Source organism: Daphnia carinata, chromosome 6 (assembly GCF_022539665.2).
Source record: "Daphnia carinata strain CSIRO-1 chromosome 6, CSIRO_AGI_Dcar_HiC_V3, whole genome shotgun sequence".
Classification (NCBI taxonomy): domain Eukaryota; kingdom Metazoa; phylum Arthropoda; class Branchiopoda; order Diplostraca; family Daphniidae; genus Daphnia; species Daphnia carinata.
The window spans coordinates 9,004,015-9,018,784 of record NC_081336.1 but is presented as its reverse complement, the minus strand read 5'-3'; the positions used below and the strand labels follow the sequence as shown (position 1 = coordinate 9,018,784).

The following is a 14,770-nucleotide window of genomic DNA, read 5'->3' as shown; positions in this document are numbered from 1 at the left end:
TTTCATTTGAATATCTGAATTTTTGCTCAAATTTAAACTTATAGATGATCACAATGCCAACTCTGGGTTACATCGTCTTAAGTCATTCACTCAACAAAGCAAACAATTGTTTATTGTGAAATGATTGGCTCCTCTACACCTCCTGTGCCACCATTGGAATGTGTTAACGTTAGTATTGATTTTTATAAATTGGGAATACCCCATGACAATTCTAGAAAACGTAGACATCGTTAAAAAATATATTTGGTTCGATTCTGGCGCTAGATGGCCGAGGAGAGAAAACACGTAAAAAAAAAATTAGGTAACGCAGGTTGCCATATCTTTCTTTTGTGAGGCAACAAAAATAACAAAAATACAAGTGACAACGTCGCCGTGTATCGAGCTCTGAAGAGAAGTTACATGGGGTCGTGCACCGTGTGAAAATTTCTTTTCCATGCTGGCTGCAGTCGTTAGTAAGTACTCACGCTGTTTATTTGAATGGCGTTTTTATATTATCTTTTATAACATAGGGAACAAAGAATGTTGTTAAGTTATGCTTGAAGATGGATTTTGTCGGCAAAGGGTTGTCGATTTACGATTGAACTTAACGTATGTATTCAGAATGTAAATCTATTTCTCTTTTTATATTGTAAGGGACAAAGACGGATGTGCTGTTAATCCTGAAGGTTTATAAGTGTTAAGATTGAATAATCAGTTCAGATAAAGTTCATAAGCAATGAAATAATGTCATGTATTGAAACATATCCTTTCTATTTATCCCATTTGAGCATTCCAATAATTTTTTGGAAGGCACACAACAATGGTAAGCATACAGGTGTTTCAGTAGGCTGATCGTGTAGGCTCGGTCTCCTAACCATTGTGTGGCATTTGATGGTGGTTGACATGTGGTGGTGTGGTTGGTAATGAGTCAAATATTTTGGCGTAATTGACATATTTTTGTTTTTTCTTGGGTCAATCCTAAAACTTATGTGGACATCTTTACATGACTAGCTGGTCATTGTTCTTTTAGGGTGGTCATCAAATGGGAATTGTTCAGTAAGGAGTTTCCTGGTAATAATGATACAACATGAAAGTTCTGTAATGTATCTTTTGTTAATTAATGATTGAAGCTATTTAGCTGCTATTTGGTAGGTTTAAATAGGCTGTCCAAGTGTTGCGTTCTGAGTGTTGGAAATAGTGGTGTATAGGCCAAGTATTCTTCGGAATCTCTATGGATGTGGATGATCTCTGAAAAGAGGTGTATATATATATATAGGTAATCCCTAAAAAAAAATGGTTTCTTCCTTAATAGGTGGTAAACATGATGTACTGTGAGACATGGAAAACCAGAACGTACGAGTTACTTTTTTATTCGATTAAATTCTTAATGATATCTTTTGTAAATAATTTAGCAGATGTCCAAGCGTCAGGAAGATGTCATGTTCAGCCAACTTCAAGTGTCAGGTGTGGGTATTGCAATGTGCCCTTTGAAATAAACAAAGAAATATGTTTAGGACAAGTTCACTGATCTCATTAGTTTAATGTGTGAAATTTGGCTGCAAGTGGATCAATTTAAAGTGCAACATTGTTAAATATCAATCTGTGTCTACCATAAATGAAGTTGCTTCTCTTTATGAGCTAGTTTGTGTTCTTTTTCTTCATGGATTTTGGTGTAAAGTTGCTAATGATTTATCATTTAAGTTGAGTCTAAGATCACAGTACACTTGCATTACAGATTGAATGTGAAGCTTGGCAAAGCTGTGGTAAAATATTCCAGATCAAATCTTAAATGGATGTCATGCATTGTAACAACTTTTTAAAAGCTTCGCAGCAGCAAAGGAATGCATCTTTAATCATCTGATCACTGAAGGATAATTTTAACTCGATCGTCTTCTCAACATGTCCGTTCACGTTAGACCCATCGGCAACACAGGTATCGTTTCACAACTGGAAAAATACGCGAATTCTGGCATAAAATACGTATAAAAATTTTAAATAAAGAGACTTCATTTTTTTTTTACAGATACGGGCTTATTTTTCTACAGTTATGGGTCGCGTTACCCGTGGCGTTCGTAGCGGGAATTTTTGGAACCATTCCGATATTAGTAGACGTGCTTATTTTTTTACGATTGTGGACCATGTTACTCGTGGCGTTCGTAGCAGGAGTTTTTGGAACCATTCAAAATTCATCTTCATTTATACCTTAGGCAGTAGTCGTAACGAGTTTACAGAATAACCAATTGACGTCTAAAGAAAGCAAAGTATGTACAAATTTATGCTCTTTCTGAGCTACGTTCAGTAATAAAGTATTGTTATACCAAATGTAATTTTGTAATTGATTTTCAACAGAAATATGAAGAAGTTTCCATCGTTGTTTGAAAGTTCGAGTGTTACACATTTTTACTATGGAAAATAGAATAAAGACAAATCAAAACGTGGACTAAACTATATCGCCGTTGCTGCTTAGACCGAAAACTGCAGCTCCTCCATCAGTGTGATGAAAATGACATTCTGTGCCTCTGGGATGTTCATTCTCTCCTATTCGTCATTGTTGTATCAATTTAAGAACAGTTCAGCAATTTCTTCATTTACTTACAAAACTCAGCTGTTTTCAGAATCGGATTCAGGTAATACGAGTAAATCTGTTTTTGTTAGTATACCTTCCCATGCATTTCTGTTGTTGTACCGATCTGTTGTTAGAGCAATAAAAGCAAACAAATTTATATTTGTTGGTCAGCAAAACTTTTCGATGAAGTGGTATGTGTCGCAGCAACATCTAAGCCAATTCAAGTGAAACACATTGTAAAGTAAAATAATCGTTTGCTCTACACAAAAATGACAATCTCCATGGTACCATTTGTCACAGTCATTGTTTGAAAATATTAAATCTTGTGTTATCCAAGCAACAAACTTGCTTTTCAATGCATTTTTTTCAGCTTCCATATCTGGCCTCTAAAAGTAATAGAAAAACACACAAGATAATTATGTAATACTTAGCTCAGTTGTTGGCTTGGCGCGGTATGCTGAATGTCTAGTGTTCGATGCGAGGTTTATTTAAAAATGAAAGGATGAAAACAATTTGAAGAACAAAAAAAACATATTGACAACCTGGTTGTTGTAAGATTCGTGACGTAAGTGGCCCACTTGGAAGATAGGTCACCCAAGTCGTATGCATACCTAGCATGTAGTCGGGGAGAAGTGTCTGTCGGGCAGAAATCTGGTAGATGAACTGGTCTCGGTTCCCCGATCCCCACATGACCACTCATAGATGGGTAGCTGGCAAAAATTCGAGCCACCAACTGTCCAGTTCGCAAGCCAGAGCCCTTCCGTTGGCCTCCATGTCCTCAAATCGAGATATCAGAAAAATTCTAAGTTTCGCGGCTGATTTAAGGTTATAATGGTAAAAAAAACTTTATTAATATGTAAGTCGTAGCTCAATGGAAGAGCAGCGGCTGAGGAACATAGAAGTCTAGGGTTCGAGTCCTACACGTGGATGGTATGTTTTTTAATTTTTTTTAAGTTAATGGTTAAATTTAATAATTCAGCTGGCAAAAAATTTTTACCAGAAAAAATTTTGGCAGGAAAAAAAATATCCAGGAAAATTTTTGGCAGGAAAAAAAATCTAGAAAAAAATATTGCCGGAAGGAAAATAATTTTTGGGAATGAAATTTGTTCGAATGATTTTATTGTGAATTATTTCATAATTACATATATGTAGCCAGTAGTAATACATATTTTCAATAGATGGCTCCACTATCAACAGTCGTACAACCGTACCGTCGCATAGATGGCTCCACTATCAACAGTTGTACAAGCGTCGCAAAAATGGCTCCACTATCAACATTCGTTCAACCGTCGCATAGATGGCTCCACTATCAACAGTCGTACAACCGTCGCATAGATGGCTCCATTATCAACAGTCGTACAACCGTCGCATCTGTCGTATAACCGTCGCATCCCACTTCACTAAGTTTTCAACAGTCGTACAAATGCACTTCACATAGACAACATTCACACATCACAGCTCCATACACATTACACAATTTCCAATAGATGGCTCCACATAATTATACAATTTTCATATGCAGGCATATCCATAGTGTGGCAGCTTTCCAGTAGATGGCGTGAACATCCATACAATGTGAGACTTTTTGTGTAGATAGCACACCAACCCCGTAGGTGTAGTTTTATTATAGATGGCTCCACCATCCACAGTTAGGTAAACCCCACCTGTTCAGCTCGCAACTGTGAAAACACAAATGCATTCTTAATTAAACAATCCTACCTACAACTGTTATTTTAACATCTTTACCTATGCGCCTGGCGCTTTCAGCGAGGCCAATAAACGTCCCTTATTTGCATTATCCCCGACCACCTGTTAAAAAAGGTGGCATACATGACAGCGATCCAATTTGAAATGAAAACGACCGATTATCGGTCGTGAAGTTACAGGATACCTATAAATTACGATGACTCTTTTGTGATTCAAATGTAGACGAAGTCCGCAACAAGTTGGTATCACGCCTTGTCCAATTGAAACCATGGCTCGCTTTTTCAATTCATTGCTTGTGAGTGTGCTGATTTTGGCGTGTGTAATCGCCGAATCGACTGTCGAGCAACAACTGCAGCAACTCAAGGAAAACTATGTAAACAAATTTAATTCTTTCAATTGTAGTCAGTTTCACTTACTGTAACTACGATGAATTCAGATTGAAATGCAGCAACTTCTGGCTGACAAAGATTGAAGACTAGAGGCTTTGGAACGCGAAAATGTAAGTCCATCCACTGCGTATTTCTAAGATGAAATTAATAAACATGTGTTTTTGATTAATTCAATTGACAGATGAAAAGCAGGTCCAACGTTAGAGGCTCAAGTTTTCAATTCGATTGGAAGCGAAAACTCGTCGCATGGTAATCGAAACTGTCGAGCAACAACTGGTGCAACTCACCGCTATGTAAACAAAAACAAAATTTTCTGGAACAAGCGATGAATTCGATTGAAATCAGCGACGCCCACCATTCCCCGATCTTGTACGGACCTCAAATGCAACGGACACACCATCAGCGGGGTGTACCCCATCATGGGTACTTCATCCGTCGAAATGGTTTTCTGCGACTTTACCAAAGCAACTACAATTCGGAACGTACTTCTTCTCATATACTGGAGACGCTCGTTTCGTCGGCCCATCGACGAATACCCAGGCCGTCTTAGTCGAGATGATGTTGAACGGCAGGCGGGTGGGAACAGCTCGAGTCACCGAAAGCAACACGGCCGGCAGCGTGCACAGTCAAATGTCGATGCAAGCAACGCTCAACCTGAAAGCTGGAGATAAAATCTGGTTGCAAATTGGATTCATGACTGCAGGTGGAGTGGCGTTTGTCTACGATAATCCAAACGCTGATCAGCGATTCAATCATTTCACCGGTTGGCTCGTCGAAGAGAATCTTGCCGGCCTATTCTAAACATATAACATGTTAGCATTATCACGACGGTGTAGGATATAATTGGTGAAAATACAAAGAGAACTGCATCAGAGTTAACGACTTCAAATGGTTGAATAATTCACGACATTTCGCCCATCAATTGATCTTTTGTTATAACATTTTCTTCAGTCATTGTTCACGCAGAGAATGAAACGCAATTTAAAAACTTATCTAACGGTACAATTTGTTTAGCATCAAAACAGATACTGCGCAAAAAGAATTGCAAAGAAGCCGTACTGCAAAGAAACTGCTTCCAGGGATGAATCATTCTTGCGCAATGACTCGACATTAGAGCTGATTTAACCCCTCAATCAACAGGAGTCGCAAACACCTCACAGAATAATTCTCAAAACCACAAGTGGAACTAACGACACTGAAAACGCCAGTGAAATTCAGTGGGCTGGAACAGCGCGTCGTAACGCAACAGTAACGAAAAGGCTCAAGATCGTGTGAAGGTCCGAGCGAAATAAATAAACAAAAAATGGCTGGGTTGTAACTAAAGCGATGCGAGAATTTCGTCTCATAATTTACCGCCCTGTTCGCGAAACCCACCAAACGAAATAAACAGATTACCTGGCCAACGTTGAATTCACGAAACACGCAGGGCTTGATGGGCAATTGCCGGTGCAAGGTTCGGCTGTCCATAAAACATAAGAAAAGAAATGATGACGAAATAGCAAGAAAACGAAATGAGGAAAAGTAAAAGAAATCTAACCTTGACATTGAAAAACATGAATGGAAGGTTTTCGGGGTCGTCTAGTGGACGCCGCGGAAGGCGAAGGGGAAAAAAATTCACTTTTCGTGTGCCCGTCAAGAAGAGGAAAAGAGGTCGTAGCTGTTCCGTCGTTATCCTCAATGCGAAATCCATAAAAAACGGCTAGACGGATTCTAAAATTAGAAACAGAAAAGAAAATTCTATTAAAATATGAAATGAATTAGCCGTAGGCCAAACACCTACACGCTCGATGCAATTAGCGAAAGGGCTGAAGTCCCGTTCTCCAGGTCGAACCGGAACGCCAAATAACGTCAATGTGGTATCCACAGCTGCGGTACCACCAGAGCTCGAGATGCGCAAAAAAAGAGGCAAATTCTGCATTCGCAAATGGCCGATGGCAAGTGCAACTCCACTTTCGCTCCAATAGGACAGACACACACACACAAAGGAGAGCTCTGGTCATGTAACGGTAAACACTACATTGCACGTTCCCAAGGATGAGCAACACAACAAAGCAAGGCACATGTATATAAAGACCGACTGCTTTTCCTGGACTTTCGTTAGTTAACAAGAAGAATTCAATTCGATAACACTGGGCCAACAGCACATTGACACACACACAACACAAAGAAAAATGAAGGTTTTGGTAAGTTGGCCCACTATTCGTCACTTTTTTTTCCCATGTCAAGTACTACATTACCAACGCAACAATTCGCAAATAATGGCATCATAAGGAAGGTTCTATTACGTCATTTAAACAGGTATTGGTGGCCATCGTGCTAGTGCTGGCCTGCGCCGTCTGTACTCAGCTGCCAGACGGATGGAACTACAATCTGTTTCTCATCACATTTTTCTCTCTCGTTCGTGCCCTACCCTTGGGGCTTGAGCCGCACACAAAAACACTCGCAACATGCCCAGAAGTCAAACGAAAGGAAACGCAAGATCATCAGCAGCCTGCCACCACATCTGTTTCTTCTAATTCGCCAACGAACGACACAATTGTTCGTTGAAAGACCAACATCTAATTGGGAAGTCATTTTCAACGATTGGCTACGCATTTCAGAGCCACCGGTGCTCCGATTCAAAATGTGATATTCACGGCAAATTCAAATGCCCCGCATCCTACTGCCATTTTTCTGAATTAAAAAAAAAAAAAAAGAAATTGAATCAGACTTTAAAGAAAAAGTGCAGTGAATATGTTACCGTGGTAATAGTTGCTCGCCATTGGCCAAACATAATTCGGGGAAATCCCTTCCCCCTTAAGACTTGCATAGTCTGAAAATTGTTAAATATTTCAGTTACCGATGTTCCTAAATCTATTCAATTATTTGATGTTGCGGATGTGCAATTGATTTAGAAGCGTCATCGAAAGGGTCACGGAAGTCTACGTTTAATTTAATGTCATTGGATAGATCATACCTTTCCCGATCTATCCGTTATTCCTATTTCTGTTTGTCGGGTTGATGTCCCTAAATGAAGGGATTGTCTGCCACACCTTTGTCGTTTTTATTACAGTACAATCTTATAAATGGCGATAGAATAAATAAATAAACCAGATTTGATACCAAGAGTTGAATCCCACGAATTTCCAGCATCCATTAGATTCCGAAGTTTATAGAAGAATATCTGAAATATAAGAAACGTGGTACAATGAATTAATGCAAGATGAAAACTATTAAGTTATCTAACCTGTAAACCGACATGCAATCAAAGGTTTTGTCCTTGGCCAGCCAGACACGGATTACAGTACCAGACGTCCTTCATTTGACGAGGCGCCCGGATGCGTTCCATCGCTATTCTTGATGCTGTAGATTTCACTCACGACCCTAGAATGTAAAATCGGAGTACTTAAAATAGGCTGTTCCATCTGTCGACGTACACGATTAAAAAAAAAAAACGTACGTGCTTACTTCTCTTACATTTGTACAAGTTGTGAGGTTGGTTGCGCATAAATTCTTTTTCCATGGCAAATAAAACACAGAGAACCCGCATCTTGTTTACTTCACGTGGACAACACCTGTGCAACAGAGTCGATTAGTTAATCATTATCAATCGATAATAATGCCGCAACCAGCTATTACGGCCTATTAATAACAACATTCGCTTTGGGTAGAAATACATTCACTTAGAAGCATACTGACTGGAAAGGTCCAGCTAACAATAACCGGCTTCTGTCGTCCTCCTCGTGATTGTTTCTCTGCTGGCTTATTGGTCGACTTGTGCTATTATAACTGTAGACAAACAATTTAGGCGGCTAGAAAACAACTGCGTAAATTTTACATCAATTGTATACCGTGTCGGCCCTGGTGAAGTCGATGACATAGAAGCCGTACGTCCATCTTTAGTTGAATTAATTCCATAATATTTTGACCGTTCGTCATTGGAGTGAGAGGAATCGAAATTGCTCGACCTCGGACTTCATGAAATTCCTCATCAATAAAACAGTACATTAGCTTCGAGGTACTGTCAACGGCGATGTGTTCGCCCTTTGCCTTGGCTTCGGTTGTTTTTTTTTATCCTAGCAACATGCATGAAATCCCGACTAACATGAAATTTGCAAAATGCTATAAGGAATACAAAAAAAACCGGTTAAGTTGGACAGTAAGTTCTCAAAATCCACCAAGTTAAGAAATCCACATCACCTAAGAGAGATTTCTTCCCCAGAAACGTTAAGCTAACTCATTATATCTAGAAAGAATTAGTAAGAAATGGGTACTGCTCGAGGATGAAACATGTTTTAAATTGCCTTTCCAGTTCTCGTTGCTTGTTGTTTTGCTGTCTTCGATTGCCAACTTATGCAAAGGATGGCACTGACAAAAGTAGATTAAAACAACAAAGAAAGGTTATAAATAACGTAACTAATTTGGGAATATATAGATCTTTCCTATGGCTAAAGTCTTCGAAAGCATTTCAAAATTGACAGACAATAAAACTGAATAAAAATTAACTAACAACTGAAAATGCAGCAGTACCTCGATCCAATTCACATGTACTGTGAAAAATTTTATCGTTTAGAACTATAGAACCAATCGTTTTTTATCTTCTCTGTTTTTTTTCTTTCCTGATAGCTATGCAGGAAATTGAAGGACATGTGGTCAATCAGTATCATCTGATTGCAAGTCTGCTTCCTGCCGATTCATCCAAGTTTTCTGTCCTAATTGATACAAATACCAAATGACCACTTTTGGGGGCAACAAATTAATGGAAGAAATACAAATACCTTGCATAAGAGGATTTCGTAACTCAAAATATGTGTTACATGCGGTGAGAACAAACTCTAATCAAGCACGTAAGTTAATTACGGCTTTAACGAATGTGCGCCTAATGACAGCGGCCATGTTGAATCGACCACGTTGAATGAGCTCTTTTTCTCTTTTTCTACCCATTCCATATCAACCACCAACAGTGATGCCAAATTACACCGAATGAAATAAGTAAAAAAAATTTCGAGGATTAAAATTAATTACATTATCGAAGTTTTACAACAGATGGCTGCTCGACTGTCCCTTTGTCTCCATTCATTTTTGTAAGGGGTCAGGGATAACTCCTCCCCTTTTGTTTTGACATGCAGACAGTGCCATTCTAGGAAAATTAATTTAAAGCATTAAATGTGAAAACGACGATAAAGGAAAAGTAGATAAAAATGATAAGTTACTTCTCAAAATAAACGGCCGCATTCACGACAGCAATCGCTGGTCATTCTCTAGAAGAACAAATGCAACAACTTGTAGAAAACTACCCAAGTTTCTGTGTCATCAAAAATCTTTCAAATACAAAAAAAAATTACCTGAACATAAATCATTGCTCCAACATAAAACCAGCGAAAAGCAGATCCAATTCCATTGCGATGATCATGCAAATTGCAAAGACACATCAGTTATCTTTGAGTGATTTCCGGTTTTCTGCTGAAATGCCTGAAAAGTTACAAGTGGAAACATTTTTGCAGATGCATGAATTTGTTAATTATAATTTGTTGCATTTTCCAGAAATCAACACAGGCATTCGCGACGGAATTACGTTCGACAATCTCGTGAATTATTGCTTTAATATTGTAACAACTGTACACATACAAGCCACTAGTCAATGTTATTGAACCGAAGGGCTTCTAATCAACTTTTCTGTTATCGATACACGGAAAACGGCAGTTGTTCCGCACCTGCGACAACAACTAGCGACATGCCAATTCGACAGACGAATCACAATCGATTAACTGAACGAGTTGGAGCTCAATAAAAGGCGGTGGCAGTGGCCGCCACACAACTGATTCGGTTTCAGTTTCACAAGAGGAATCCTATTTGAAAATCATGGCTCGCTTCTCCGCAACGCATTTAGGCCTTTTATTGATGGCGTTTTGTTCGTCATGCGCCATGACTGGCCTTCCTGAACCGATTTCTTTAGAGGGAATAGTGGAAGAACTAAAGACCAATCTTGTAAGTTGACGTTTTGCTACAAACACACGAACCGTGTTGAACCTTTTTCTCGTTGACATTTTTCCTTAAATGCAGGAATCTCTGCAATCGTATGTTAGTCACCTTGAAGCTCAAGTGGCTTCATTCCAGGGAGCCAGCGAAAGAACCACAGCGAAACCCATATCTACCGATGCTGCAGTGAGGCAGACGTCAAGCGGAATGCCAAAAAGCGGAATGCCAACTTTTGTCTTTCAACGACAGACCCAGGTAAGAAACGCTGACCAACAGCAAATGCCCTCTGAAGCACGATTGAATAAACGTCCAATACCTAACAGGTTTTCAGAGGTGGATCGGATTTGCCGACGTCTTAGAATAATAATGAATAATCATGAATAATTAATTGAACGTGGGGGAGCCTACAATAAGACGACTGGCAAATTCACGGCGCCGAGCGCAGGCAAATATTTTTTCTCGTTCTCCGCAATGGCCTACTTTCCTGCCGGATTCACATCGAGACAATATTGCGGTATCTTCATGTACATGAACGGTTATCCCATGGCATCTGCTTTCTCAGACGAGATCGCCACCGGCGAACAATTTGAAACGTTTTCGATGCAAACGACGCTTCAATTGAAGAAAGGAGACCAGATCTATATACAGGCCTACAACATACCAACAAATGGATACATATGGGGCACAACCAATTTCGCACATTTTAACGGTTTCATGTTGGAAGAAGATATGTCTCTTTAAGTGAAACATTACTTCTGCCAGACGCATTGGCCAAGGTGGGCTGAAATTAAGTGAAACGGAAAATGAAATACATTTTCAATTGACGTTTCATGCGATGAAATTCCAGCCAAAATAAAATAGCTTGCAACAAGAGTCAAATGAATTCAATCGAGTAGAAAAAAATGAGGGAAAAAAAACGCCTTTTCTCAAAAAGACACGAAAGTTGCAATTTAATTGCAAGTCGATATATGGAATCGACGAATTAATTAACGACGGAATCGAGGTGAAGGCAAAGGACAGAATTGGAAGAAATGCGCTTCATTATTTATGCGAACATAATTCAAGCCCACAGTTCATCGATGCAATCAAACTCTTAATCTCTTACAAAATCGACGTGAACGAAACATGCGACCGTAAGCTGAATGCGCTCCTTTATTTGTGTCGAAACAAAACAACCACAAATTTTATCGGCGCAATGAAAACATTGATCGAACTGGGGATCGACGTCAACGCAAAGAACAAATATGGAGAGAATGCGCTTCACTTTTTGTGTGGTGAAAACTATGCCAGCTCAAACTCATTGGAAGCAATCAAACTATTAATCAAACAGAATATTTGCGTCGTACCCAATGGAAATGACCCACGATCTACTTTACGCAAAAATACTGCAATAAACAATAAGAAAGAAATTCTAAAACTCCTCGACGACGCTGCGCTTGCCCAGGGACGTATTTGACAAAGATACTAATCTTGAACGATCACTTGTCCCAAAACATGTCCTAGGGCAGATCCATTCTCCTATTCGTTGTCTTGTGTTCGTCATTTTAATCATTTAAGAGAAAAAATGTATGCGAGATAAAGAACCCTTGCAATAAATCACGTTAAAAAATATGTGGAATCAACATTTAATCCATAGAATTCTGTGAAACTGAAACTCGTCATGCCCCGACCCGACACTTTCGTGGACCCATTGCAAACTGTACCAAACATTTGTACGTCGTTGCCCTTAGATGATCAATGCTTCACAAAAGAGGGGTGACGAGAAACAAAAGCTGCAAAGACTGTGCGAAACAACATCTGCATGCTTCAGCTAAGAAAGTGAACTGCTATGTTTATCGAAAACAAATACTCGGGACCAACGGTTTTCGTATAAACTCTAGTACGAGGGGAGTGCTATTGCCAACGATTTCATAAAGTAACCATAATTGAATGGAAACGATGTAAACGACTGATACTCGGAAAAAGGCAGGGTAGTAAAAACAAAATTGAAAAGAAAACACCAGGAATGCAAAGCCAAAAAAAAAAAATAATAATTTAAAAATTAAAGCGTTCTTGAGTAAACGTGGTGAGAAGAACTAGTAAACGTAAATGAAAAGAAAAATGGCATAACTCACCAGATATGGGTTTTAAGACTTTTTGGACGTGGCCATCGAACATTCACAAATGTGATTTTGTTCATATCTAGTAGTGATTGGCACCGCCTCTGCAATGGATATCGACTTGTAAACGGAGACGAAGGGAATGAAATAGTGGCCTAAAACAAAAAATGTCGAATGTAATCGTCAGCAACTGTTTGTCAGGTGATCAGAAATAATAGTGCCCCAGGGAAACACATTAGACAAATTTAGGTAATACTAACAAAGAAGAGTCTCGTATAGTATATAATGATGAAATTACAAATAGAACCCACCCACAAAAAATCGACTGCGTCGCACACAAAATTGTTCACTTGCTGTTCACCTCGCGACTGGTTTACGATTCACTAAAAAAATTCGTTTGACGAAATTTGAATTACATAATGTCACTTGTTCGCAAGATTAAATTCCACCTGAAATTTGCGCAATCTAAATGGCAGTGGCGTGGATTACAGCAGATACACGCAGATAAGGAGCTCTCAAACCACGTTTCTTTCAAAGTAATAAAGGACACTTAAACAAAAAGTTCATTGGCTGTAACCACAAGATAACGCAGACAACATCTATTTCATTTTCATATCTATAACTCATCGGTTAATAGTGAAAAAATAAAAAATAAAAAATATTTCGAAAATTACCCGACTGCAAAAGAACGGCCTTGTTTCTGCAGCAACTTCATATGGATGAATGTGCGAATTTCAAAATGGCCACCGGGTAGAAGAAGAGAGTAAGGGTTCGCAAACACGTTGCCATAATTTTTTAGTTTTTTTTCAATATTAGTTCTTTTATTATTTTTGCGTATATTTATCAGTTTTTTTAATTTGATGTATTTATTTGAATTTTTATTTCCTTTTTTTTTCTCTTCCTCGGATATTTTGACAACTTGGCAAACGATACCTTGTGAGTTGTGACAAAGGTTCGTAAAACATGGAATGCGGACATCGAAACAACTGACAGTCAACATCTTACCACTGTTATTGCTAACACTGAATTGTAATATAATATTAATAAATTTACAATTTTCTATTATTAATACTAATTTGTAATATGTCCAAAGTTCAACTCAGTTTCCATGGCTCTGATAAAATTTACAGAAATTACATAAATTAAATTTTCACGTTTTCTTTTTATCTTCTCAGTTGCTTGAAAACAATTTCCCTTTTTCAGTACCGGTTAATTTTTACCATTCGCCAATTTTTATTAAATTTTTTAAAGTTTTTTTTTAACATATCAGGTAATCTTTGATTTCCTAAAAAGTGCTAGTGTTTGCTGGCCAAGATGTAAACAATATGAATGTGTAACTACAACGAAAATGACCGTGGACCTTTCGGAGACGCAGCAGTCGATCGTTCACACAAATCCATTCCTAAACAGAAAAATCGTTAAAATCCACAACAGTTTCTTTCAAAATGGTAGCATGAAAAATATGGCCAAAAGTAAAGATAAAACAACCTGGTCACTAGTCCGAGACCACAGCTGCCCATTATCCACTAGAGGCGGCTGAATAATGAAGGTGTCCGCACATGTGTACTGTAGCTCTTCACATTCGGATGACGCGATTGGTTCCGTCGCATAGTCCAGGGAATCGGAAATAAATCACGATGAACGCGATAATAACTGTCTCGATTCTTCCCTAGTAATGTTGCTAATCCCCAATACGGTACTTTGGTCGACCTAGAAAACGTAATTCCAAGTCAACTGAAACATGTTCAACACGAAAGGTATAATAGCACACGCTATACAGATAAGCAATAATTACCGCATTTGATTTTACGTTAGCCTGCCGTGTTGGTGGGTACCAGTCACACTTTTCTGCCAACGTTCGTCACACAAATCCATTCCTGCATTTAGAAGGCGTTTGAAATTCACAGCAATTCCTCCCAGAAATTGTTTACTAGAAAATACAGAGCAAAAACAAAGAATTAAAAAAACATAATTTCTTCATGCTCAGTTTCCAGCACAAATTTTAATACTAAAAATAAACAGCGATGGCAAAAATATGGATAGCAATTAAAGTGAATGAGATTCACACATAC

At 38.6% G+C, this 14,770-nt stretch overlaps 3 long non-coding RNA genes across 5 annotated transcripts; 1 reads left to right on the top strand and 2 right to left on the bottom strand.

Moving 5' to 3' along the window:
• The first annotated feature begins 947 nt into the window (after nt 1–947).
• LOC130699689 (uncharacterized) lies at nt 948–1,613 on the top strand. The gene is made up of 3 exons (XR_009003519.2): nt 948–1,050; nt 1,110–1,332; nt 1,392–1,613. It is a non-coding gene; the product is annotated as an uncharacterized LOC130699689 (long non-coding RNA).
• Nucleotides 1,614–4,017: 2,404 nt separating this feature from the next.
• On the bottom strand, nt 4,018–9,760 carry LOC130699688 (uncharacterized). 3 transcript variants are annotated; one of them, XR_009421371.1, is made up of 18 exons: nt 9,646–9,760; nt 9,399–9,556; nt 9,151–9,332; nt 8,821–8,988; nt 8,472–8,742; nt 8,320–8,409; nt 8,089–8,195; nt 7,868–8,004; nt 7,744–7,804; nt 7,598–7,673; nt 7,382–7,453; nt 6,422–7,314; nt 6,179–6,351; nt 6,037–6,100; nt 4,669–4,774; nt 4,437–4,601; nt 4,292–4,354; nt 4,018–4,224 (listed from the first exon to the last, which is right to left on the bottom strand). It is a non-coding gene; the product is annotated as an uncharacterized LOC130699688 (long non-coding RNA). The 3 variants fall into 3 exon arrangements; XR_009421373.1 differs by having other exon boundaries at nt 4,437–4,587; XR_009421372.1 differs by having other exon boundaries at nt 8,098–8,195.
• A 3,831-nt stretch (nt 9,761–13,591) lies between these two features.
• Nucleotides 13,592–14,621, bottom strand: LOC130699690 (uncharacterized). The gene is made up of 3 exons (XR_009003520.2): nt 14,494–14,621; nt 14,187–14,408; nt 13,592–14,100 (listed from the first exon to the last, which is right to left on the bottom strand). It is a non-coding gene; the product is annotated as an uncharacterized LOC130699690 (long non-coding RNA).
• Between the last annotated feature and the right edge of the window lie 149 nt (nt 14,622–14,770).